General features: G+C 44.0%; 1 protein-coding gene across 2 annotated transcripts in view; it reads left to right on the forward strand.

The window, feature by feature from the left end:
• The first annotated feature begins 1,098 nt into the window (after positions 1-1,098).
• The window catches only part of TSPAN14 (tetraspanin 14), an 80,851-nt gene continuing 58,851 nt past the window's right edge, over positions 1,099-23,098 (forward strand). The window contains exon 1 of one of the 2 annotated variants that reach the window (XM_019555817.1): positions 1,099-1,314. The gene's annotated coding sequence lies outside the window, so the exon portion shown is untranslated. The remainder of the gene's footprint in view (positions 1,315-23,098) is intronic. The other variant, XM_019555816.1, reaches the window with a different exon arrangement.

The raw sequence follows: 23,098 nt of genomic DNA on the forward strand, positions 1-23,098 counted from the left end.
TAAGGCCCCAGGTTGCTCCCATCTTGCCTTGCTGTATAAAAGTCAGTTCTTCAGGCTGCTGACCAGCCTGGAGAGTGAAGAAACAAGTTTCCTTAAGTCATACTAAGGTTGAGAAAGGAGACAATCCTTTCAAGACAAAGGTCAAAAACAAGACTAGAAAGAGAAGATGTTAATGGAAAATAATAAGCGATGAGAGCACATGGGGAAAACCATCAGAGAGACAAGGAAGCTGGGTGGTTGTCCAGAGAGAAAAACTGGTAAAAAGCAAAGAATACAAGTGCAGCATCTCTCGCCAAGTTTCATCTCCTCCTGGAAGAGCTATGAGGTTGCTAGCAGGTAGCATCTCTTGCTGGCCAGAAGCTCCACTGACCATACAGTGCAGTGCAATACCAGAAAGGGAGAACCTGCAAAGTTGAGCAGATTTATCCCAGACTGGTAAGATCACCTCCCATAACCTCAGCCAGGAGGCTGGGGAATCTTTTCATCTTAGAGACCCTGGCAACCAAGAGAAATGACCTCTCCCCCCAGGAGTGTTGTCGCCTCCCACAAGGTTAAAGTAGGAGTTACTCCTTCCAGCAAGAAACCCCGAGGGTGCATTGTTTTGTTTGCTTCCAACAACAGAGCTTTTCCTTTTGTTTTCCAGTCTCGGACACTCTCAGCTGCTCCTAGCTCACATTCTTTCTGCTCAAGGCTGGTAACAGCGTGGGAGATGTTTTAACACTTGGTATAAACAGCTACAGACTTGGGAGGTCTGGCAGGGGTTAATTATAAACCTTTGTCCCGGAGGCTCTGGAGAAGGCTGTGAGCCCTGCTTCCTCTCTGGCAGCCCGCTGTCCTCCGGTGGTTGTGACACAGATGCAGGCTGCAGAATAACAGAAGGGTCAGAAGCCCGTGCGCGTGCGCGTGTGTAATGCCAGTGTGCGTGCGTGCGTGCGTGTGAGCTGCCTGAGGAAAGAACTGATGGACTCCTTCATAAATTGGACGTGACTCGAACCGCTGGGGGCAGGGGTATCTCATAGCTAAGTGCTGGGACCCCGCAGCAAATCCGGAGCCTTCGCAGGGAAGGGAGGGTACCGGCGGCAAAGCAACCCCGCAGGCACGAGCGCTTCCTGGAAGCGCCTTTGTGGCGCTGGAGCCTGCGCGCAGGGGCAGGCGGGGCGAGGCAGGCGGCACTTCCTGTGCTGCCCGGAGCGAGCGCAGCCGGCGGCCGCGACGCGCGCCCCGCATGGAGTGACCGCGGCCGGGACAGCGCAGGCAGCACGCCCACCCGCCCGAATTGCTGCGAGTCCCAGGCGGGCCCCAGGCTGCTGCGGGGTGAGCCGGGCACGGCGCGGGGCGGGGGCCGCATCCGGATCCTCTCTTTTTCCGCTCCGCGCCTCTTTGTCCCGGGCTCCTCCCGGAGCGCTGTCGTGGGGCTGCGCCGGCCCCCGGCCGCTCCGCGGGCTTGCGCGGACCCAGCGCCCGGCGCGGGAGATCCTGGGCGGCGCCGCTTCACTGTCACGGGCCGGGGGCAGAGCCCCGGGCTCTGCTGCCCTCATGCCCGGTGCCCCGCCAGCGCCAGCCCCGCGCGCTCCTCCCTCCCCGGTTGGAAGGGAGGAGAATCGGGGCAGTTGGGTTTGACCGGAGGGGGAGGGCTATTTTTTCCCCCCATCTTTCTCAAGGCCAGATCTGTTCTCGCTTCACTTGGGCAAAGCCCGAGAGCCCGGTTTCAGAGCTGGGCTGAGCAGAACTCCATCCTCAGGTCTGCGTGGCTCCGCTGCGGCCAAGTCCCTTCCTGCCCAGACCCACTGCTCGGGGCTTTGGATACCTGCATCCAGGCAGGCCCCGGGCCCTTGTTGTTCGCCTGCCCCCATCTTGCTCGACTCTGGTGCATGAGACACAGTCAGTGCACTGACCTGGGGTGCGGTTAACAATGCATGGAAGAAACTTTCTTCTCACCCCACCCTTGTAAAAAAAATGAATCCATTTATAACTTCCGATGCCCTTTGCACCATTTCTTTTGACAGCTACAAGCCATTTGACTTGGTGTAAGGTGCTTGTGGGTAATGTCCCAATTTAAGAGGTGCAGTGTTTAGCAGGGCTTCTTAGGATTTTGTTTTCCCAAAGCTAACCCATGCTAACCTTTTAGCCGCACTAAAATTATAAATGTTAGGGAATTACAGCCTTGTTGAAAATCATTTGAAGAACAGTTTCCCCAGTGCCTTTATCTCTGATCCTCCAGTAGACTCTTGTGTGGGTGCTGAGCCTCATGGAAACCACAGTGGACTTTTGGGGCTCTCTTAAAGCTCTAAGAATGGGATAGGATGTCCTGTAGCTGTACAGCCCTACAGCTCTGACTGTAATCTTAGTTTTGATGCACTGAACACACCCAAGTCGGTGAGTATGTGGGAGAGGAAAGGTGCTGTAGGGAGTGGTAATACTCTTCCCTCTGATTCAGTACTGAGACACAGTAGTGAGACACTAGCAAGGTTGGACCTGATGATGGGTTTAGTTCCCTTCTGACCCTAAGTACTATGATACTATGAAGGTAGCTGTGACTGGGCTCTCCTGCCTATAACTGTAAAGTGGAGGTCCAGCTGACTAAAGTAATTAAAAGTGCTTTTTGCAAATAGGACAGTTGTGTTCAGGATCAGTTTCAGTCTAATCTGGTTTATTTTGCCTAATTAAATTGCCCATGTGGTTTCAAATAGGGTTTTCCTCTTCATGCCCTCAACTAATGCTACCAAAGAGTGCTTAATAGCAGCCAAGGTTCAGCCCCCAAGAGGGGGGCTGAGTCATATCTATTAGGTCTTGTTTACATGAGAGAAGTCTTGGTGTAAACCGTTGCTGCTAGGAGAAGCTCATTGTAGTTGGTGGCTTCTTTGGTTTAGTTTTTGTCTCTTGGGAAGGGATTTAAGATAAATAGAAAAAGCCACTTTTATGCTGTAATCCATGTCTACACAGTGGGGTGCTGTCCCTATATAACTACAGCATTTGTATAACTGGTAAACCTTTGTGCATGGACAAGGCACTGGAGCTTTATATCTGGAAGCTCAGTGCACAAATGAAGGCTTTAATTAACAGGATACTTCAGCACTTGCTTAAGTTGTATTGGGACTTGACTTATTAAAGTGATCCCATCCAGAATTTTCAGGATGAAGGATCTGAAATGTAAGATACGGTAATCTTTGTGCTTTGGTTTGTTAGTACTATTTATTATTTTTGTTTTGTCTTCTTTTTATCTCCAGTAAGGCCTGTGTGGTATGTGGTGGGCAGGGATTTTATGTGAATTTCTAAAGCAATGGTTTTCAGACTTCTTCGGCTGTGTACTGCTTTATTTGCAAAATACTGCTGCTCATAGCTGCCTACAGCCACCAGGTAGGAGCATGCTCAGTCCATAAGGAAGAGGCCTGACACTAACATTAACAGTAGCAACACTTACCACATGCTGACCAGTTAGCCACTCCACTGCTATTGTTAAAATACTAAGCAATTGCCTGTCTGGGATGATGGGGGTGAGGGGAGTGGGCAGGGATGCAGCCCCATGACCCCAGCATGTCTGGACCCATTCCACCTTTACTTACTGCTGCTTGGGGTCCGGGCCTGTGGGAGGAGTGGGCCTAGAGCCGATGTAGGGGGGTGGGGAGAAGCCAGCCTGCTGTGGTGGCGGGAGCGGCAGGCTCAGGCTGACCTGGCAGTGGGGGAGGAACAGGAGGAGTGAGCTTGGAGCCAGTGTGGGGAGAGGAGGAGTGGGCGGGGGGGAGGGGAGAGGGAAGGAGCTCGCTCTTCCCCTGCCCAACTGCTGCTGCATTGGGCCACTTCGGGCTGGGCCTGCTGCTCCCCCCCCCCCCCACAGCGCCCACTTGTCCCTTGGCTCGGTTCTCCTCCCTCCACATAAGGCCCACTCCTCTCCTCCCCCTGCACCTCCCCCGCCGCTGCTACACTGGGCTGGTCCTGCTGCTCCCCCACCCACTCCCCACTTCCACTTGGGGTTCAGGCCCACTCCCTCATTCCCTGCCGCAGCAGCAGGGGTAGGGCAGGGGCGTGCACAGGCCCGCTTCTTCCTTCCCTGCCACCATGGTCGGCCTTGCAGGCGGCAATGACAGAAGGGGGGAGGGGCTGGCACCAGTGGCCTCGCCCCCCCATGGCCCTTCGGCCCTGCTGTCCTTGCCCTCCTCCCCTCTGCTCCGTTGCCACCTGCAGGGAGCAGGGCAGCGGGGGAAGATGGGGGTGAGGCCAGCGCTGCTGCTGCCCCCCCACTCCTGCTCCGTCCCCTGTGTCCCCACCATTATGGCTGTGGGTTGCCACTGGTCCAAACGCTTCTTTGCACTCTGATTGGCTGTTAGTCAGACTTAGGCTTTTATCGTATTAGAATAGGCAAGTATCCCTTGGTAAAGCACAGTGTGTGCTTGGGGGTACACATGCCCTCGTTCTGAGTTCATCAACTACTGTTCTAAGGTATTTAAATACTGGAATATTTAGATAATAAGTAATTTTGGTTTAAATGATTGAATCTGGTGACTTAGATGTGGAAGAGAACATAAGGAAATTAAATTGCTAAGGAAAAATAATGAAGTCACAGGGTACTTCTGTAGAGTAAGTGTCCGATTTTAAGATTGATTTGACTGTTAGAACCACAGTCTCAGGTTATCCTCATCAGTTCTGAATCCTCATGACATTTCTAGTGTTCCTGGCAATACTGGCATTAAATAGCTAAGTTCATGCAAATAGCTTTAAATTCTTGTGAATGGATATTTGCATGATGCAGGATTTTTATTTGGGAGAGATTGTGTAGGAAATGTAATCTATTCATTTCGGACTGCTAAAAATGTAGTTAGGCTGCAGGGGAGGAAAAATCTTGCTGCTTTTGATGTTTGTGGGTGTTTTGGGGTATTTTTGCTTGCTTGCTTGTTTGTTTGTTTTTTGCTTTGTAACTTCTCTGTTTTCTTGAGAACACATGCCAAGGGCAGGCTTGGCTCAGGACTGGTGGTGTTGAGCACTGGATTATTAACTCTGAGAGACATGGCGTTGGTTTATTTATAATATTAAACAAAAGGGCAGTTATTTTTTTGGAATAACTTGTATGCTGAATGCATGGTTTTTCTAGGAAAGCAAAACTTGTCTGTCTTTGAAATAGCAATTTTTGGGAAAGAATTCTTTTCTTACGCACATGCGCGCACACAAATATTTTTATAGCAGCACTGTGATATTCACTGAAACATCACAGGAGAATCAAATTATTGTTCTGGGTACCGTCATGCATGTTACCCATGTTGACTGGGCCTTTCCTTTGTGAGTGCTTCCACTGAAGCAACTGGACCCATCCTTTCAGATGAGGAGACAGTTACAGACCTTTTAAGCCAGTGGTTGTCAACCTTCTTTGTACCAGGACCCATCTGTAAACACCGATGGCCAGTCCTGACCCAGTGCCCCTCAGCCCCGGCCCATCGCCCCCCAGCCCCCTAGGATCTGGGGTAGAGGATGGGTGTGTGGGGAGTGGGGGGGTCCCAAGCAGCCCCTTGCAGACTAGAACTCTGGCAGCCTACATGGGGAAAGCCCCTGTTTGCCACCTGTTTCTCATTTAAAGGAGAATCCATTTTTAAAGTTTGTTTGCAACCCGTCATATTCTTGTGACCCATTTTTGGGTTGTGACCCATTTTTGGTTGCTGTTTTAAGCAGTTTCTCCAAAATCGTAGTGACTCAATCACTGAAACGTTTTCTGATCCAGCAGCCTGATTTCTGAGCCATTGCTATTTCTGTGCTTGGGACGTGAGTATGTTTAAGTACCCTTGGCAGAACCCATGCTTTGGGACTATGAAGTATCTTGCCTAACTGCTAATATAAATAGGAATACATTTGAGATTGTTCCGACTCCCTGCTCTGTTTTCCATTATTTCCAAGAACCACAGAATAGTTATAGTACAGGGTAATCTGAATTTACCTCCTGAACTGTAATGGGAAAACAGGGCCCTTAGGCCAGTTCCATCAAGGGAGGTGCTCTTGGGACAGTTTTTACCAATTTTAAGACCATTTAACACTGTGAGAGTTGCCTAAAATAGAAAAGCAGGCTGAGCCTATGGATTACACATTATGCATTAACACACTAATTATAGCATTTCCCTCTGGAAGTAAAGGTAAAAATCTGTTTTTGATATAAAGCCTGAGGCATGGTAGGCAAACATTAGTCTGATACATAATGCTACATTGATAACTGGGATAAAGGCAGTGAAAAAACAAAATTGTATTAAATAGGCAGTTGGGTGATAAATGATTCCTTAAGCAATTAGCTCAGTATGTTTCAAAGTGGATGTCTCACTTTTCAAGGGTAGTTAAGCATAGTTAATGGAGATTTCACATTTCAGCAGTGAAGGATTTGGTGAATTCTTGTGACAAAAGTTTCTATCCAGCTGTCTGGTTGCTTGTACAACCTTGGTTGCAAAGTTTGAACAGATTTGAAGGTAATCAGGTAATGATTTTCTTTTATTTTGTTTTAGTTAGCAGATACTTTATAATATGAACTCTGCAAAGTTCATGAAATTGCTGCCTGAGTAGTTTATACAGATCCCTCCTACAATAGTTTCATACTGAATTCTGCTGTTAATAAGCTGCATTTTGATAACTGTAGACTATAGATGTTGTTTATATATGTTACGTCTGTTACAAACAAGTTTTTTTGTGCTCATACTTTACCTTAGACAGCTAAAATGTTTCTACTCACAGGTTTGTTTTCAGGTCATTGTTCTGTATGCTGCGATCTTCTGGATCAATACGTTCTAACTTGAGAATGAGAGAGAATAGTACTACTGTCCTGTTTTATGTTGGCATCAATGCTGTCTTTTAAGAATAGTATCAGGATATAAGTCACGAATAATGCTCCCCTCCTTGTGATGGGCGATTTTAAAAAAGCTATTTCACAGAAAAGCAGTTCAGTGCAACTGATGCACATGCTTTATTATGGAAGGATACATGTTTGGCCCTACTCTCTTACAGGTGGAAGAAAGAAATGGAGTTACGTATGCAGTTTAGCTGTATGAAACTGCAGTGGTAGAGAAACCAGGTCCCCCAGGAAAGTGCCTGCCACCAGTACCATACATAACCTGGATAGACTTCCAGCCTCTTGTCTCCTGTTGACCTTGGCAGTCCATTGATACTTGGAAGAAGTATTGTTCTCACTGAAGAAATTCCAGGCTTAGCTTAGAGGTGGGCAGTTCTTTTTTCATGTTGGTGCATCATTTATTTGCTGAGATATGTGAAATTTTGGAGGAACCAAAACTTTTCATGAATTTAGTCTGAATCTAGTAAGTTGGTTTGGCTGAAAAATTTAGGGTGAAAATTTCAGAAAAATTGCTTCCGAAGGGTTGAACGAAAAACAAAGCTAAAACGTATTCTGAATGAGTTTTTCATATTAAGAATTGCCAAAAAAGAAGCTTGAATGCAACACGGTTAAAATCTAAAAACAATATTTGGTTAAATCCCACAGCTAATCCTTTTTCTAATCCTAATCATTTTGTTTAACAAATCCAAATTTGGGATCTGAATGAACTTGAAGAGAAGCTTTCACTTCTCTGAATTTAATTTTCAAGTCTTCAGTTATTGGTACAGTTCTCCTTCATGATCAGGTTTGCAGATGGGAATTTTGGTCTTGATGTTAGAAACCCTCATTTTCTCATTTCCTATAGTACCCTATTTTCTAGAAGTTTTAGTTTTTACTGTAATTACATTCTAATTGCTTGCTTTTGCTGACATTATATATGATATTGCCATTTTGACAAATAATGGCTGTGTTCTGCTTGGCTTGTTCATTTTGTCATTCTCTTCTTGTTTTGTCTGAGATTGCTGATGACAGGTATTTAACAGATTTGTTACAATCTGACAGGTCTACCATGTGAGCACTTTTGCTATGCTGTTTATTTCCTGAATCCAGCACTGAAGCCCAGCATCAAAATATTATGTTGTTGGAAACTAAAATTCAAATGCAGCACCCAAGATGAAATGCATCCAAAATTTGTTTTCCTGTCAGGCTGCAGAAATGAGGCTCTCTTTGTCCACTTTCTTCTGACCTCACTAGAATCCAGCTGGAGAACATGTCTGACACTGGTTTGTCTTCTGGGTTTCCTGAATCTCTTCCTCTTTCAGAAGCAAAGCAGCGCCCCTCATTTTGCCCCTTACCCCCCCCCCCCAAAAATAAAACCAAACCAACCAACCAGCAAAGGAGGTATCTCTCTTCTTGTTCTTTTTTTTTTTTTTTCTTAAACAAATTTTTAGTTTTGCTTATCTCTGCAAGCAAACATTCACTCTCCTTGGAGAATTGCTATGTTAGGTCCTTGTCCTCTGAATACCAGGAGCAGAAATCTTTGGAAATGCTGTTCTTATAACTTAATCATGAACTTAGAAGCCTTTAAGGAAGCCTGTGGCTCACAGTTCCTCTGTTTCTTTGCCTTGGGTATTTCCAAATCATTTTTCCAGCCTCTGTATGCATATTTAACTGAATTTTTCTGCTTTATTTGTCTGGTGTTATGAATAAGAATACACATAAATAACTAATAGTGATGAAATTCTGTGTAATAATGGACTTGGGCTCACATACTTACACCTGGTTAGTTCTTTCATTGTTTTTTAATGGACTCTGGCTTAGGCTGTAGGTCACACTGTAATGGTATCAGTTGGTAGGGGTAGTGTGTGGTTTATCTTCAGTGAGTTGACTAGTAAGGTTTTTACCATGGAGCTTGTCATCTAACAGTCCTTTTAACTGGCCACCCTTCCTGTTTTAAAAAGCTGTCTCGGTTTCTGTGCCAGTTTAAATATTTAATATCCTGTTTGCTTTGAAAAGGTGTTTTCTCTCAATAATACATGTAGCATAGAGATAGAAAGGCAGCTTCCTGTTGCTGCAGCAGTGCCAGCAATAGGAAGCAAAATGACATGCTGTGGTGTGAGGCATCCGATGGCTGAGAACTATGAATTTTATTATTGCAGAAAGGGCATGACTTTTTTTTTTTTTGGCTGCTTTTTGCCTTAGGGGCAGGCAAGGGGAGGAGCCTGTGGTAAAAGGCACAGGCTGATATCTCTGGGGAAGATGTGGTGAATTACTTTACACCTGATGAAGTGCACAAGGTGTTGAACTTCAGTCTCTAGTGTGACAGCAGGTTTCTCTGATGGCTAAGTTAAAAAACTGATTCTCTTCATGCCCACTCTTTATTTCCCCTCAGACAATTTGCTGCTAAACTCTAGTAGAGAAAGCACTTAACCTTCAGGCAGGACAGGAAAGAGGCAGGCAGGTTTTGTGGAAGTCGTTCTTTCTTACCTAAGTGAAATTAAAAACTGAACTGTAGTGGAAGGAGAAGGTCCCAAAGAGGTGGTTCCACCACTTGGGCTAAGTACAAACAGTCAAAAAGCCTGAGGCTGGATGGATTCAGTCTTGGTAGGTTAGTTTAATCTGAACTGATAAGTAAGTAAACAGACATTCACTTTTGATTCCAGAAATGCAGTCACATCCCTTCGGTAGCCCGGGCCAGAAGCCAGAGGGGTGCTAGAGCATTCCTTCCTTCCCTGATGGAGCAGACAGCTTGATTTTGGGGGTAGGGGGGTGGGATCAGGGACAGAAGTTCAGTAAATCAGTTTAAGCTAAATCAATGAAGTCTCATACTATATCCATCCAGGTTTGTCTTAAACTGGCTTCAGCCATTTTGAAAGTGGTTTATGTGCACTGAACTTCTGTTGTGTTACAGATATGAACTGGTTTCCAATTGTTTATACCAGTTTAGGGCTAGGGACAGAAATTGCACATAATGGTCTCCTGTAAGAGCAGTGCTTACACCACTGAAACGCAGCCAGGTCTTGGGGAAGTGGCCAGCTAGCAGAGGTGTGTTAAGCGGGCCCTATTCGATTCAGATTTGGTCCGAATCAGAGGCAGTGGTTCAATTTGTTTATTTGGGTCACTGTTTCTGATGCGATTCAGCTGAATCCGAATCTGAAGATTTGATGCTTATTTAGAGAAGCAGTGATTCAGCCATAGACACAACTTTAAATGTTTTTTCTACGTACTTCAAGATACCAGTGCGGCTTGTGAACACTGATGTTGGGGCGGATGGAGTGTCCCACAAGAGTGCAGGGGGGCCCTCCATGTGCTTGGCAGCAATCCTGGAAGTGGACTGGAAGTGCTTCTGGTCCACTTCTGGGTCCACTGGGGAGCACGTGGGGCCCCTCCTGCAGCTCTCCAGCTTGGTTGGCCACGGGGGGACCCTGGGTGCCCCCCACCCCCAGACCCAGGAGGCACCAGTCACTGAGCCGGGGGGACCCCCGCTGGACCCAGAAGTGGACTGGAAGTGCTTCTGGTTCACTTCCGGGTCTGCTGCTGAGCACGCTGGGGAGCCCCCCATGCTTCTGTGGGACACTCCATGCACCCCAGCATCACAGCATTCACGAGCCACCTGCTCCCTAGAGGTATGTAGAAAAAACGTTTAAAGCCGTGTCTATGTCCGAATCTCCGAATTGATTCGGAGGGTTCTGATTCAATTTGGGGAGATTAAAGGGTCCTCTGATTTTGATTCGGATTTGGAGATTCAGCTACCAAATTGGGCTGAATCTCCACAAAATCAAATCGGGGACCAAAGCTTTCCACAGCCCTATGCTGGCTCCCCTCTGCCTATGGTTTACCACACCCCAGGATGTTCTGAGCAGGGGTATTGTGGTAAGGGCCTTCTCCATACCAGAGGATGGGGGCAGGAAGGCACTATTTATTTATTTATTTGTTTATTTATTTAAAGACAGATCTTGATGTTCTGGCAGCTCTGCAGGCACTTTGAATTTTAAAGCAGTCACCCACCAGCTATAAATAAGGTTGGAAAATGTCCTTCCTCTTGTTTTCACATCTGGGTTGTACTTCCTTTGTAACCAGTGCTGCTGCCAGCCTGTTGATGGCAGTTTCTTGTCTCACTTCAAGATGCTGAACAGCTAGCAATGATCTCTTTGCTCAAGGCACTGACTGGAAAGTTTTTGTAATTCACCCTTTGTCTTTTAAAAGATTTTTTAAATTAGGAGGGCTACTCTCATAATTGGTGTTAAGTAGGGCAGCTGAGTCTGTGTGAATGTCAGCTCTTTTAATACAGGCATTCCTTTGCTGCCTTGATCTGTTCTTTACACCATGTTGTTTTCTGGTGTTCTTCACAAGAGGTGGGAGGCCAAGCCCCCCTCCCACTTTCCCTAGGGAGAATACAGAGTCTTCTAGTGAAACACAATTGAGGGTTTCTCATGACCCCTTCCCTGCCTTGTGTGTGGTGGGGGAGGGCTGGGGAAAGAGATGTTGGCAGTCAGCTGCAGCAGCCTGGTTTCCTTTGTTGTTTTTCTGTAGCAGCATGAGCCTTGGTTAAATTGGGCTGCACCACACCGGTTCCTGGGGAGGTGTGTGGGGATTTCCTGGTGGTTTTATGCTGGTTTATTTTTATCTCTTGGGAGAAGCGGGGAACACTTTTGCACAAAAATCCTGGCATTAGCTTTTATCACAGCTGCACAGGCTGGTGAGATGCTGAAAATGAAGTTCCCCTGGAGTGACTTTCTTTTTCTTGCATTCCCTGCATCTTTGTGGTTCTACATGCTAGGTCTTTCTTGAAAGCTGCTCAAGTCTACCTCTGTCTGAAAGGTTCTGTTAGCAGGTGGAATAATAATCACGAGGAGAGGTTGAGCTGGTTTTGCGGCCGCAAAGCCATTTCCGCCCCTCCTCCCCTTCCCTTGTGACCCATGCATTTGTGACACTCTAGGGCAGTGGTCTCCAAACTTTTTCGATCATGCACTCCTATCAGTAAAAAAAATTTTGAGTACCACCCCATATATGTATGTATGTTTATTTATTAATTATATACATGTACTACTCGCGTACCATATGTGACGTGACCATCTGACATGGACTGAGTGAGGGCACAAGTGTCAATCCGTATATTAAATATTAGTAAAGCTTAATCTATTTATATTTATTTTTTATCTAAAAAATAAGAAAGAAAAGTTCTAATATTTTCTTCTCGCACCTCAATGAATCATGTTGCGCACCCCACTTTGGAGACCACTGCTCTGGGGAACTGCATGGAAAATAGGGTCCTGTCTGCATCTTTGAACAAAGGCAGGGTAGAGATGCACCTTTTGTAGAGTATGCATTTGTATACGTAGAGCATAAACTTTCACAAACAAGCTCATTTAATCGGATGCTGTGAAAGGGCAAAACATGGACCCCATTTGTCTGACAGCAGACAGGCACTGTAAGCAGGTGACACAAATATATTCTTATCCCACTACCTGGATTATTTTTCATGACCCCTTTGTTCCTATGGGTTCTTCTGCTAGCAGTGTCCCTTCTCTCCTTTCTTTCCACCTTACGTATTTACATCACAAAACTCTACACTGATGTCTCTGCTTGTCCTTTCACAGCATCTGGTGAAGTGAGCTTGAGTTCATGAAAGCTTATGCTCTCTATATATTTTATTTAGTTAGTCTAACATGCAAATCTACCCTGCCTGCTGCCTAACTTCAGGCTGCCGCTAATTAACGTCTGCATTTGAATGAAGCCAGCCTACATTCTTTTGCAGCCACCTCTGAAATAAACTTTGAATGTTCTGCAAGCTTGATATTATTTACCCAAAAGGAAGATATGTTCTATGGTGATTGAATATGACCTGAAAAATAAGAGACCTTCCTGTATTTGGAAACAGCTGTTCTATTATCAAGAAGACAGCCATCAAAATCTTAAGAATTCAGCCTCATGTCACACCTCCACAATGCAGGGAGGATGGGGGGAACATCATTATGTGAAACAAATATGAATAACTTAGTTGGTATTGCACGGAAAAATGCACTTGTTTCCTGATATTTGCTACTTTTGGACAGCCGACAGTGTTGGAATTCTTTTTTTTCCTGCTTCTTAAAGTAACACTATTGTTTTGGTTTTTTGGTTTTGGTTTTTTTTTTTGAAGTTGCAAAAATAGAAGGAAATTTTCTGCCTTGAGCATATTCTCAGCCTCCAAGGCCAAAAAGTAAGTAATTGATTTTTAACTAAAGATTGCAATTGAAGATTTTTTTTCTCCATATTTTTTTTTTATGAAAGAAGAATTGTAAAGGAACCTGGATACAGTAATCTTCTTATTAAAATCAGTTATGTTAGAAATAAGAAGTGCAGGAACACTTACATTTGGACAGAATTAGGTAAACTTGGAACTAAAGATGTGATGACCCTTAATGATAGAGGAAGATATGTCTAAAAGTATTTTAAGTTGTCCATGGCTGCAAAGGAAGCTGCTTGCTTTGTCTTGTCTCCCTTTTTAAAAATTACATTCTAATATATTAAAGATTTTTTAAAAATGTTATTAATGAATCTAGCTTATAAAATAACAAATTGAACATTTGAAGTTGCATCCTATAAGGTGTATATATAATACAGATCTTTTATCTTCTATCAGTGTTCCTTTAACCTAAGTCTGTGTCCACAGAGTTGTTTTGCATTCTTCTAACTCATTCAAAAAGGCATAAGCTTTCATAGGCAGTAGGCTACTTTGTCAAGTGGATTAGCAGGGAGCAGGAGTACTAAATAGAAAAAAATAAAATAATTAAAAATGTACTTAATTTAAAATAATACCACAAATAAATAAAAGAATCCTCCTTCCTCTTCCTGAAATTGATGGATCTTATTGGAAAAACTAGGCTTCCTTAATAGACCCAGAGCTGCACTCGTAGGGTGCGCAGCAGAGCCGGGGCACTGCTTCAGAGCCGTTGGGATTTTGCGATGGGGACAGTTTGCTTCAGATCCAGGGCAGCCGTGATCTCTAGCCTGCCAGATATTCAGATCTGGGCAGGGGATCTCAGGCAGGGGATCACAGCTCTGCCCCTGCTCCAGACCAGGCTGTCACTGCTGCAAGGAGCCCCCAGGGCAGAGCCATGATTCACTGCCTGCATGTCCCTGTCTGGAGCGTGCAGGCTACAGATTGGGGCCCTGCCCTGGCTCCGGAGCAAGCTGTCCCCATCACCAGATCCCAGCAGCTCCCAAGCAGCCCCTTGCTCTGCTGTGCCACCCACCCTGCCAGAGCAGCTCAGGCTGGTCTCCACGGCAACCCCAGCCTTCAGCTTCACAGCTGTGGCTGGGATCTCCATGGAGACCAGCCCCTGCCATGGGGCAGAGGTGGCTGGAAAATGGAGTCCATTGCTGACTGGATCCAGTCCGTCCCTGCTATGGGGGGTGCTTGCTTGGGACTACTGTAGCCTTGTTTGGTCTGAGAGAGTCCCCTGAAGTCAGCCCAAGCTTGGCTTTTAGAACCAGGGGGGAGCCCAGGTCTCCCTCTGTAAGACCCTGACCTTACAGCCTCTCACTTTCACTTTCTCTGGTTCTCCTCCATGGCCCTGGCACATGGAACAAGTATTCAGTTCCACTCCTGAGAGAGGGGCTTCACCTTCTGCGGGGGGGACCTAGCACAACTGACCTCCAAACAGCAAAGCAGACCGTCTCTTCAGTAAAGGCATTTATTGATGCAAAGGCCAGCCAGCCAGAAGTTTTCTGTCCCATTCAAAGAGGTTAGGCAGTCCCTATGACCCCAATCCAACCTGCACTGCCCTGAGCACTACCCAAGATACTCAACTGTTCCCTTCCCAGTCTTTCCAGCTCCTAAGATGTTCTCTACTTGTCTCAGTCCCAAGACTCTTCTGCCCCCAGACATGCCAGGCTGTTTTTTCCCCAGTCCGCTTCCTATTTTGTTGTGTTTCTCTCCTTTCCAGACCCCCTAGCCTTCTAACCTTTTATTAATATGTCAACAAAGTCATTCAAGACTGCTCATGCTAAAGGTCTGCCCTGGCACTTAACCCCTTCTTTACTGTGCACAAGCTAAGGATGTAAATTGAGTTGTGCAATATTATAACAATGTGAACATCCTTAGCACAGGAAATATCACAGTAAAATTTGTAGTCCATCACAGGTTCAAAAGAAGATTAAACAATCCAAAGACAAATGACTCTCTGCAGGGGTTCAGTGTTAAGGAAAATGTATACTATCTTCTGCAAGGAAGATCCTACTTATCTACTATCGCAGTAGGACTGTGTCTTTCTGGAATGGGAATAATTGGTATTGCTAGGTATCTGAAGACTGGGCAAAGATCCACTATCTAAGATACCTTATTGGTATGTATGACACTGCCTAGGGGTGTAAGAGTGGTGTTGTAGCTGTGACAGTCCAGAAATTATTCAAGGGGCAAGGAGTTCTTAGGGTGATACCTTTGATTAGATCAAAGGTATATAGTTGGGGTAAAGATAGGCAAGCTTTTGAATGGAGAATCTCTAGAGACCTTAGGAGGAATGTCTTCCATTCAAAAGCTTATTTACCTCTATGCTAACTACATAGTTGGTCCAAGAAAAGGTACTGTCCTAAGAAATCCTTGCCTCTCACTGCCTAGGAGGGCATTTGGCAAACAATCAACAGTTTCAAGTGAGTTGGAAAGGAGAGGGAAACAGGTGCTCTGAAATCCTTCTCATCCCAAAAGAAGATATTTGAGGCAAATTGTTGCTAGTTCCATAGTATAAACTAAATTGCTTTAGTTTTCTGGAACATTTGTTTCCATTTTTTTAGATGGAAGCAGTCCAAGCCATATATACTTCTTTGTCTGTGAAGTTAGTGCAATCTTCCAGATAGCAGCCTATCTAAGGTTTAAATGAATATTTAAGGACAAGGAAAAAGGTAAACAAAACATGCATTTAAAAGTCAGACTAAATATAATGTAAATAATCCAGGTTTTTAAAGAGAAGAAAGTCTTCAAATGTTCACATGGCAATGGTGGAAACCTAGGCGATAAATGTATTGCTAGAGTCTTATTTTGTGTGCTAAAATTTTCTGTGTCTGTTACTGTTAGTGAAATGATTCACAGGGCTGGAATGTTGCTAGATATAAGGTGCATCTGCACTGGGTGTGTGGCACATGAGTAGATTTCACCGCTGTGTCACCATAGGGGCCTGCTATACACAGGGACCACACCACTATGGTGACATAGCTGGCCATCAAGTGTAGACACAAGTAGCACATTGCTACATTGCCATAAGGTGAAATGTAGATAGATGTGCCCATAGTTTATCAAAAGAAGTCAGCAGCAGGGAAGGAGAAACCATTACCAGCTTGTGAGCTGCTGAAAGTCCTGAGAGAGGAGCTGGTGCACATAAATATGGATTAAAGTGCTTCAGGAGTAAACTTCAGGAGTAGTGGCATTTACGTGTAGGTCACCAAATAAAATGAGAAAAAAGCATGATCTGTAAATATCTATTTCTGTTGTGCACAAAAGAAATTTTAAATCCTCTCTAATAAAACATCTGGGAATTTACTGGAGGTTTTAGGCTGCCGCTACTAATGCATCCTTTTGAGTTTCTTAGAATGATAGATAATATATTCTCAACCCACAACACTGCAACCAACTTTGAGTAATTCTGTTAGACCTACAGATAAAGATGAAGTGATATGTGCAATAAGATCTGCAGTCCCTTGCACTTAGTCTACTCTGCATAGAGCAAATGAAATAATATGTCCAGTAATACATAAATATAAAACCATTAAAAGGCCTACTTCCCAAAGATAAGCGATTTACAAGCACAACTCAGCTGAAAGTGAAATATTCTTCAATAAGAAAGTTGTTCTGCTAGGTGCCTAAAATGCACAATTTGATACCCATGAAAGAATTGTGGGGTAAAGAGTAGCAAATGAGTTAGAAGAGTATAAATTAAATAAAGTTAGGAAAAGCTAAAGGTATTTTCTATATATCAGCTATATATATCTGATTAGAAGTCCTATGTTCTCTTGGAATAAGGTCTAGAACGAGGAAATCATTTAATTATACCAAGGACCAACCAAGTCCTAGCCATGGTACAGACCTGGTTTTAGATAATGGTTGTAAAAATATCAATAAGATACCGAAAAAGTAGTATATTCAGTAAATATTTCTCTATTAGGAAAGAAGTAGAACAAGAAAGCCGTATTTGATAGAGATAGCAAAATGCACTCTCCCCTCTTGAAGGCTCTATGATCATAGAAGATGTTTAATTCAATTCAAAGATGTTAGATAATGTTGTTATCTAGCAAGTTAAAATTTGCATTTTTGGATTATTTGCATTGGAGGTTTTTTAAAGAAATAGTTCTTGAACCCTCTGAATCATTAATGAGACTCAAACAAATCTTGAAACGCCGGGAAACTCCTATAATGCTATCATAAATATGTTAGACCTGGCAACACTTGATAATATTGTGTAAGCTAAGATAATTGCAACTCTACTACGTGCTTCAGGATGTTATCTGATAATTTAACTGTAATTCTCAGTGGAGTGCTCTGGCACACTGATGTGCCTTGCGATCCTTTCAAGGGTGGTGTGGGGTTTCATGAATTGTTGGCACTGTTAGGTGTGGAAACTTGATTCACAAGATAAACCCAGAAGTTTCAAATAGGAATCCATAGTGTTAAAAAAAATGTTCTGCCCTGTTGTGGTCTTTCTGAGTTTGTTGCAACAGAAATATTGCTGCATTATTTTTCTATAGTCAGAACACAAGTGGAAACTAAGAGTTGGCATATTTTCCAGGGCATGTCTTGAGTCTAACGAGAGGTGCCTTGAATCTAAAAATGCTGAGAGCCACTGTTGTATAGGATTACTACATCGACTGGAATATTTTTTGCCTTTCTTTGAAGCATCGAAAACTGACTCTTCCTGGAAAAATGATACTTTAATTGATGGTTAATAGTTGGATGCCCTGGATCAATCCATGTTTAGCCTTGTTTATTTAATGAGGTTCAGTTGTGGTGGTGTTGTATTTCTGTAAAAATAAGCACCGTGAAAGAACATGTTAATGGCCTCCCAACATGTATATGAACCTGGGGCAACATTTTCTTGTTACTTTTTTTCATGTGGCAGCCCTCAGATCCACCACCAGATTACACTGGCAGTATACCTGTGAATGGCAGCTGAAACTAAAGTGGGTCTGAAATCTTTGCACGGGAAAACAAACCGCTTTTTTCATAGTTCCCATCTGTTTTGATGGAGGTTTTGACAGGGGAGTTGTTTTGAAATAGATTATCTTTCATATTGGGAAACTGGATTGTTTTATTTTATGTATGTTCTGTGTGTCACTCGTGGAGTATATTATGTCACTGGTTATGTACTGGGCAAAAAAAATATTTTTGTCTTTTTTCAAAATCATTGTGGGCTGCTGCCACTTAATGCTGATTTTAAATATTTCTTCTGGTCTACATCAACATGTCTCCTGTTTGGTTAGTAAGAGCTATGGCTATTAATAACAGTGTGTCAACTTTTCCTTAAGTTTTGTTCTACATCCCTCTGCCCCCCACTCCTCCCTGCATCTAACTTGTAAATCTCATGTGACTGTTGTGTTTCCAAATTCTTTCCTTTACTTCCATCTGCAGACAAATTGATTGCATTTAACAAAACTAGGTTCAAGATACAAAACATACCTGACCTTCTCAGTTTGTGTTTCTATGCACTGTACAGAACCTGTTTTTTGGTCTTCCAAATATTAACTGCAGTTGTAAAATATTTTCAAAGTGAATATTGCTAAGGGTCAGTAGGTGGACAGTCTAAAGAACATATTCACAACTTGTACATGCTGGGTTCAAATCTATGGTCTGATGCTCTTTAACCTGGAGATTTTATTTGTAGTGATCTCACCCGTGCAAGAACTCTTATGAAAATTCTCCCCAAATTTTTGTTTATCAACCATAGTGTGATCTTTGGAGTAAAGCCAGTTCTTAGTAAAGATAGCTTGGCCTGCAAGAAAAAGCATTAGAGTCCTTATTAGGCTCTTCCTGTAGAACATAAACCAAGCTTTTCTGTGCATGCTGTAAAGCTGCCTGAATGTTTATAGATCCAATCTGTAATTTAATTTTCAGTTCTACTTTCCCTCTCCCGAACGTCCTGAAAGTGGAGACAATAATGTTGTTAAATCTGTGGATATTATGTATGTACTTGCAATGTGGACCTTGACCTTGGGTGTGTCAGAGCTGGCAACCTTAGCCACATGATTTGTTCCCAAGGGACTTGACTTAGAAAATCACTTCATAGACATAAGTGTTTATTTGCAGAATCTGGAACTTAATTATGGCCTTAGCTGTCCACTGAAACTTTAACAGCAGAAAGTTTCAGCTAAAAACTAGTATACTTTCCTCTGTGCTCAGTCCTTGAGGATGTCACTTCTTTTTTTCTATACTTAAATGATTGTACAGTATCATCCTGTGTGCAACTTTATGTATCAAAGTTTCAGTTTTAAATGTAAGAGAGAAAAGTTTTCCTAAAATACTTTGAAGATTATATTTCTTCCTTGGATCTATGGAAGAGCTGTGGTGGTGGAGAAAAGTGCAACACTTATGCTATTTTGGGGTATGAAGAGGATTTGCCCTAGCTGTTTTACAATCCTGGAAAAAAGAGTTTTACGCCATGCAGTTCACTTCACTCTTCTGCCCCTATAGTCTCATAGCTCAGTGATTCTCAACTAGCTTGATGCAGCATCCAGGGGTGCCTTGAGATCATTTCAAGGATGCCACAGGGTGCCATGCAATGTTAGCACTGTTAGGTGTGCAAACATAATTTACATGATAAACCTACAGATTTATACAATCCTTCACAATCTTTGATTTCCCCTCAGCATGAAGAAGGGCACGTGTGCCTCAAAGAAGGCAAAGAAAGATAACTTTTTGCTGTTTTTAGTTGGTCTAATAAAAAATATCACCTCTGAACCAAGAGTTTTAGAGCTCTGTATTCCTTTTTGTCTCAGACCAACATGGCTACAACACAGATCCCTGAGATTTCAAATAGGAATTCATAGCAGCATAGATTTGATTGAAACCAAATGGATTTAAATCATTTGTCAGGAAGCCTTGATTTAATCATTGTTTTCTACAAAAAGTGCATTCTTGGTTTTTTGTTTTTTTTTTATATCCTTTATTCATTCATCTTCTTGAAACTTTGCACTTTTAGGGAGAGTTAAGGGCTTGACTCCATGTATACAAATTTGCAGAGACAAGAGGGTGGATTGAATAAAATCAGGTCCGTTATCTCTCCTCTGCATATACTGCTGTTAACATGGATATTATCTATGGAGGTGCAAATCTACAGTCTGAGAACTGAAACTAAGCATCACAGAGATGCTTAATGGGATCTTCTAGATTGAGCACTGAGTCCCTTCGGGTAGAGTGGTTTCTTTAATCTTTACTGATCCATAGAGGACACTCTGGAAACTCCATAAGATTAGACCCCTAATATAGTCCATGGCCTGTTGTGACCTATTTATAAACCTGAATGTATTGTCTCAAATAAGGTATAATTAGAAGCTGCAATCCCTATTCCATGATGATATCTTTGAGCTTTAACATACCTTAAATTAAAACTATTTTTTTGGGGAGGACCGGCTTAGAGAGCTTCTGGAGGGGCTGGACGTGTTCAAATCAGCGGGTCCAGATGCTCTCCACCCCAGGATGTTGAGGGAGCTAGCAGGGGTTATTGCAGGGCCCTTGGCATAGCTTTACGAGTGCTCGTGGTGCTTGGGCCAGGTGCCAGATGATTGGAAGATAGCCAGCGTGGCCCCCATCTTTTAAAAAAGGGAGGAGGAAGGCCCCGGGCAACTATAGGCCCGTCAGTCTTACCTCAATCCTAGGGAAACTCTTTGAGGAGATCATCAAGGAACACATCTGTGATGGGCCAGGTTCAGGGATGATGCTCAAGGGCAACCAGCACTGCTTCGTTAGGGGCAGGTCATGTCAGACCAACCTGATTGCCTTTTATGATCAGGTCACAAAAGCATTGGATGCAGGTGTCGCCGTGGACGTAGTTTTTCTGGACTTCAGCAAGGCCTTTGACACTGTCTCCCACCCCATCCTCATTAAAAAACTAGGTGATTGTGGCATTGATGCCTACACAGTCAGATGGATTGCAGATTGGCTAAAGGGTCATGCTCAGCAGGTGGTGGTGGACAGGTCATATTCGACTTGGGGAGAAGTGGGCAGTGGAGTCCCCCAGGGCTCAGTCCTTGGGCCCGCGCTGTTCAATTTCCTTTTCGGCGATTTGGACGATGGAGTGAAAAGCAACCTGTTTAAATTTGCTGATGATACCAAAATTTGGGGTGAAGTGAGCACACTAGTAGGGAGGGAAAGACCGCAGCAAGACCTGCATAGGTTACAGGGGTGGGCTAGTAAAAACAGGATGCGCTTCAACACTGACAAGTGCAGGGTGCTGCACTTGGGCAGTAGTAACCAGCAGCACATTTATAAGATGGGGAAACTCCCTTCTTGAGAGCATGGAGGCAGAAGGGGATCTTGGAGTCATTACTGACTCCAAGATGAACATGGGCCGACAATGCGAGGTCACGGTTGGCAGGGCTAACCGGACCTTGTCATGCATCCACTGATGCTTCTCAAGTAGGGCCAAGGAGGTGATCCTCCCCCTCTACACAACACTGGTCAGGCCACAGTTGGAGTACTATGTCCAGTTCTGTGCGCCCCACTTCAGGAGGGATGTGGACAATGCTGAGAGGGTCCAGAGGAGGGCCACCCGCATGATCTGGGGACAACAGGGCAGACCCTACAATGAGAGACTGCAGGACCTGAACCTGTTCAACCTTCACAAGAGAAGGCTGAGGGGGGACCTGGTGATCATCTATAAACTCACTAGGGGGGACCAGAAGGGTTTGGGAGAGACCTTGTTTTCCCTAGCGCCTCCTGGCTTAACAAGGAATAATGGCCACAAGTAGTTGGAGAATAGGTTTAGATTAGACATCCATCCGTAAGAACTACTTCACAGTCAGGGCAGCTAGGATCTGGAATCAACTTCCAAGCGAAGTGGTTCTGGCTCCTACCCTGGGGGTCTTTAAGAAGAGGCTTGATGCCTACCTGGCTGGAGTCATTTGAGCCCAGTTTTTGTCCTGCGCAGGCGGGGGGTTGGACTTGAAGATCTACAGGGCCCCTTCTGACCCTACTTCTGTGATTCTATGATTTTTAAAAAGCATCTTAAATATGATTAAATTAAAAAAATCTGATTTTTTTTTTGGTCTTTTTTTTTTTTTTTTTTAATTTGAAAGAAATATCATTGATTTTTATCCCCCCTGATTCATAAGGTTAAAAACATTTTAAACCAGTGGTCTCCAACCTTTTTTGTAAGTTTAAAGGGGACCCCGGGATCTAATGCCCCACTCCTGGACAAGCCACCCAGATTCTGACCATGCTTAACCAGGCCTGGGTGGCAGGAGGCATGGCTCAGCCCAGCCACATGCATCCTGCTGCTCTCAATTGTGGAGCCTCTGATAGGCTGTCAGAGGCTCCATGATCGACCAGGCAGTTGAGATTGCCTGGTTGGTGACCATTGTTTTAACCTGTTATGGGTATTTTGTGTGTTTTTTGCATAGAAGAATTGTTTTACTATATTCTGTAGTCAAAAAGTGAGTTACTTAGTTGACATTTTTTGAGTCTAACAAGATTGAGAGCCACTGGCACAACTAACCACTGGCCATTTGGAAGCTACTGATTGCCAATAAGCATAAGTAACACTGCCTTGGACAGCTGCTCAGTTTGTCTATAAAACAAATCAGTTCTGGGGCGGAGGATGACAAAGTTTTTTCAGATTAACCTTTAATTGAACTGCTCTTCAGTCTCTGTAAGATAACACCTCTTGAATGGCACATTATATGTTGTGGAGTAGAAAACTTATGGGTACAAACTGAGTCCCACAACAGGATATTGCTTTGGTTTATTTTTTCCTTCATTCCTATGTAATGTTAACATAATTACTCAAATCCAAAATAACTCTGAAATTAAGATGACCCCCCCCCCAATAATTAGATTCTTTACAGGAATTGATAAACTTGTTATAATTTTCCACGTATAGAATCTGGTCTTTGGCGGGTCATCTGAAATTCCTCCATCATTCCTCCAGCAGGGAAGGCATGGGGGCAGGCAGTGTTGGGCGGGGGGGGAAGGGGGCAGGCTGTGGGGAAGTTGAGCACCTTGCCCCCTGTCATTTGTTTCCCCTGCTGTCTGCCTCTCCCTCCCCTCACTCAGCCTGTGCTACCTTTGCTTTGGCTCTTGCCTAGCTCTGGCCTTGCTCAAGCGCATGGCATCGAACATGT

Source organism: Crocodylus porosus, unplaced genomic scaffold (genome assembly GCF_001723895.1).
Source record: "Crocodylus porosus isolate Cpor-Errol unplaced genomic scaffold, CroPor_comp1, whole genome shotgun sequence".
Lineage (NCBI taxonomy): Eukaryota > Metazoa > Chordata > Crocodylia > Crocodylidae > Crocodylus > Crocodylus porosus.